General features: G+C 58.0%; 1 pseudogene; it reads right to left on the bottom strand.

Moving 5' to 3' along the window:
* Positions 1 to 3,075, bottom strand: part of LOC127466158 (spectrin beta chain, non-erythrocytic 4-like) — a 21,702-nt pseudogene extending 18,627 nt beyond the window's left edge.
* Between the last annotated feature and the right edge of the window lie 1,925 nt (positions 3,076 to 5,000).

The following is a 5,000-nucleotide window of genomic DNA, read 5'->3' as shown; positions in this document are numbered from 1 at the left end:
GTGGGTGATTGGGTGGGTTGGGTTCTTGGTTGAGTTGTTGGTTGGGTTGGATTGGTTGGGTGGGTGATTGGTTGGGTTGGGTTGGTTGGGTGGTTGGGTTGTTGGATGATTGGTTGGGTTGATTGGGTGAATTGGGTGGGTTGGGTTGGTTGGTTGGGTTGTTGGGGTGGTTGGTTGGGCTCATTGGGTGGTTGGGTTGATTGGTTGGGTTGTTGGTTGGGTTGTTGGTTGGGTTGGGTTGGTTGGGTTGGGTTGCTGGTTGGGTTGGTTGAGTTGAGTTGGGTGGGTTGGGTTGGTTGGGTGATTGGTGGAGTTGTTGGTTGGGGTTGGTTGTTGGCTGGGTTGGGATGGTTGGGTTGGGTTGGGTTGTTGGCTGGGTTGGGATGGTTGGGTTGGGTTGGGTTGTTGGTTGGGTTGGGGTGGTTGGGTTGGTTGGGTTGGGTGAATTGCGTCAGTTGGGTTTGGGTTGGTTGGTTGGGTTGGTTGGGTTGGTTTGATTGGACTGAGTTGGTTGGGTTGGGTTGGTTGGGTTGGGTTGGGTTGGTTGGGTTGGTTGGTTGGGTTGGGTTGGTTGGGTTGTTGGATTGGGTTGGTTGGGTTGGTTTGATTGGATTGGGTTGGTTTGATTGGTTTGATTGGACTGAGTTGGTTGGGTTGGGTTGGTTGGGTTGGTTGGGTTGGGTTGGTTTGATTGGATTGGTTTGATTGGATTGGGTTGGTTGGGCTGGTTGGGTCAGTGGGGTTGGGTTGGCTGAGGAGGGGTCTGGCTCTGGGGGTCTCTGGGTGGTCCCACCTCTGGGGGTGGCCGAGCTCGAGGAGGGCGCGGCACTGGCGGGACAGTTGGGCGATGGTCTCCTCGTAGTTCTCCACGGTTTGCTCGGTGAGAAGGTGCTTCTTGAGCAGCTGGAGGGTGCTCTGCTCGTCCTGGGGGGGCGAGGGGGCGGGGGGGGTCTTAAATGACCCCGTCACCCAAACCCAGCAAACACAACCAACCCAACCAACCCAACCCATCCAACCCAACCACTCACCAAACCAACCACCCAACCCACCCAACTCAACCAACCCAACCATTCAACCCACCCAACCAACCCAACCATCCAACCCAACCAGTCACCAAACCAACCACCCAACCCACCCAACTCAACCAACCCAACCATTCAACCCATCCAACCAACACACGCAACACAACCCACCCAACCAACCCAACCCACCAACCCAACCCAACCAACACACCCAACAAACCCAACCCACCAACCCAACCCAACCAACACACCCAACCCAACCAACCCAACCCACCCAACCCACCCAACCAACCCAGCCACTCAACTCAACCAATGCAACCCAACCTCATCCAAACCAACCCAAACCAACTGAAGCAACTCCCCGACCCAACCAACCCAACCTCACCCAACCTATCCAACCCACCCAACCCAACCACTCAACCAACCCAACCATTCAACCCACCCACCCAACCACACCCAACCCACCCAACCAAACCCAACCAACCCAACCCACCCAACCAACCCAGCCACTCAACCCAACCAATGCAACCCAACCTTATCCAAACCAACCCAATCCAACTGAAGCAACTCCCCGACCCAACCCAACCAACCCAACCCAACCAACCCAACCATTCAACCCACCCACCCAACCACACCAAACCAATCCAGCCCACCCAACCCACCCAACCACTCAACCCAACCACGCAACCCAACCTCATCCAAACCAACCCAATCCAACTGAAGTAACTCCCCGACCCAACCAACCCAACCTCGCCCGCCCCAATCGACCAACCCAACCAACCCAACCAACCCAATTCACCCAACCACACCAAACCAACCCAACCCACCCAACCCACCCAACCACTCAACCCAACCAATGCAACCCAATCTCATCCAAACCAACCCAATCCAACTGAAGTAACTCCCCAACCCAACCAACCCAACCTCACCCAACCTATCCAACCCACCCAACCCAACCAACCAAACCCAACCAACCCAACCCACCCAACCAACCCAACCACTCAACCCAACCAATGCAACCCAACCTCATCCAAACCAACCCAATCCAACTGAAGCAACTCCCCTACCCACCCAACCCAACCCAACCTCACCCACCACAATCAACCAACCCAACCAACCCAACCATTCAACCCACACAACCAACCAACCCAACCAACCCAACCTACCCAATTCACCCAACCAACCACACAACCCAACCTCACCCACCACAATCAACCAACCCAACCAACCCACCCAACCTACCCAATTCACCCAACCAACCCAACAACCCAACCTCATCCAAACCAACCCAATTCAACTGAAGCAACTCCCCGACCCAACCAACCCAACCTCGCCCACCCCAATCGACCAACCCAACCAACCCAACCCAACCAACCCCAACCCCGCGGGCACCTTGCCCTTCTCCTCGTTCATCAGCAGCAGCTCCTGCTCGCCCAACCACGACTCCACCTCGGCCACGTCGAAGTAGTACTGCTCCAGCTGGTAGGTGGCATCCAGGGCCTGCTGCCTCCTCTCCGTCTGCTCCTGGAGCTCCGTCCACATGGTCCCCAACCTCTCCAGGAGGACACGGACCCCCTCGGCCTCGGGGCTCTTGATGGAGGCCACGGCGGCGGCGCGTTCCAGCACCTCGTCCACGCGGGGCCGGTGGACCTGGATCTCCCGGCGCAGGTTCTGCGGGGGTGGTGGGGAGGGTGGAGGTGGGTGGGTGGTGCTCGGGGTGGGTGGGTGGTGCTCGGGGTGGGTGGGGGGGGTGGAGGTGGGTGGGGGGGCTCGGGGGGGGTGGGGGGTGCTTGGGGTGGGTGGGGGGGGGTGGAGGTGGGTGAGGGGGCTCGGGGTGGGTGGGGGGGTCCCCGTCCCGCCCGCCCGGTGCGGGCGCCCACCTGGTTCTTCTTGATGAACTGCTGGACGCTCTGGAGGTTGGTGCCGTGGTCCTTCAGCGTGGCCAAGGGCAGCCGGTCCTGCACCCACATCTGGGGGCGGGGGTGGGCCCCGGTGTCACCCCCGTGCTCATCCCGCCCCGTCCCCATCTCCAGGTTCATCACCTTCTCATCTCCATCCCCATCTCCACCCCATCCCATCCCATCTCCATCTCCACTCCATCCCACCCCACCCCATCTCCACCCCATCCCCATCCATGTTCATCTCAACCCCATCACCATCTCCACCCCATCTCCGTCTCATTTTCTTCTCCATCTCCATCCCCATCCCCAACCCCATCCATGTTCATCTCATCTCCATCCCCACCCCATCTCCATCTCCCCCCCATCCCATCCCATCCCATCCCATCCCATCCCATCCCATCCCATCCATCCCATCCCATCCCATCCCATCCCATCCCATCCCATCCCATCCCATCCCATCCCATCCATCCCATCCCATCCCATCCCATCCCATCCCATCCCATCCCATCCCATCCCATCCCATCCCCATCTCCATCTCCATCTCATCTCCATCCCACCCCATCCCATCTCCATCTCCACTCCATCTCCATCCCATCCCATCCCATCTCCATCTTCATCTCCATCCCATCTCCACCCCATCCCCATTTCCATCTCCCCCCCATCCCATCTCCATCCCCATCTCCATCTCCACTCCATCTCCATCCCCATCCCATCTCCATCCCATCTCCATCTCCATCCCCATCCCATCTCCATCCCCATCTCCATCTCCATCCCCATCCCATCTCCATCCCCATCTCCATCTCCATCCCCATCCCCATCTCCATCTCCATCTCCATCTCCATCCCATCTCCATCTCCACTCCATCTCCATCCCCATCCCATCCCCATCTCCATCCCATCTCCATCTCCATCTCCATCCCATCTCCATCTCCACCCCATCCCCATCTCCATCCCATCTCCATCTCCATCTCCATCCCATCTCCATCTCCATCCCCATCCCATCTCCATCCCATCTCCATCTCCATCTCCACCCCATCCCCATCTCCATCCCCATCCCATCTCCATCCCATCTCCATCTCCATCTCCACCCCATCCCCATCTCCATCTCCACCCCATCTCCATCTCCATCCCCATCCCATCCCCATCTCCATCTCCATCCCCATCTCCATCCCCATCTCCATCTCCACTCCATCTCCATCCCCATCCCATCCCCATCTCCATCCCATCTCCATCTCCATCTCCATCCCATCTCCATCTCCATCTCCATCCCATCTCCATCCCCATCCCATCTCCATCTCCATCCCATCCCCATCTCCATCCCATCCCCATCTCCATCCCATCCCCATCTCCATCTCCATCCCATCTCCATCTCCATCCCATCCCATCCCATCTCCATCTTCATCTCCATCCCATCTCCACCCCATCCCCATTTCCATCTCCCCCCCATCCCATCTCCATCCCCATCTCCATCTCCACTCCATCTCCATCCCCATCCCATCTCCATCCCATCTCCATCTCCATCCCCATCCCATCTCCATCCCCATCTCCATCTCCATCCCCATCCCCATCTCCATCCCATCTCCATCTCCATCCCATCTCCATCTCCACTCCATCTCCATCCCATCCCATCCCCATCTCCATCCCATCTCCATCTCCATCTCCATCCCATCTCCATCTCCACCCCATCCCCATCTCCATCCCATCCCATCTCCATCCCATCTCCATCTCCATCCCATCTCCATCTCCATCTCCATCCCATCTCCATCTCCACCCCATCCCCATCTCCATCCCATCTCCATCTCCATCTCCATCTCCATCCCATCTCCATCTCCATCCCATCTCCATCTCCATCCCCATCTCCATCTCCATCCCATCTCCATCCCATCTCCATCTCCATCCCATCTCCATCTCCATCTCCATCCCATCTCCATCTCCACCTCCACCCCATCTCCATCTCCATCCTCATCTCCATCTCCATCTCCATCTCCATCCCCATCTCCATCTCCATCCCATCTCCATCTCCATCCCCATCTCCATCTCCCATCCCATCTCCATCCCATCTCCATCTCCATCCCATC

Source organism: Manacus candei, unplaced genomic scaffold (assembly GCF_025592945.1).
Source record: "Manacus candei isolate 608988 ecotype Guabito, Panama unplaced genomic scaffold, ASM2559294v1 h1tg000623l, whole genome shotgun sequence".
NCBI classification, from domain to species: domain Eukaryota; kingdom Metazoa; phylum Chordata; class Aves; order Passeriformes; family Pipridae; genus Manacus; species Manacus candei.
This window is presented reverse-complemented; position numbering and strand designations above follow the sequence as displayed.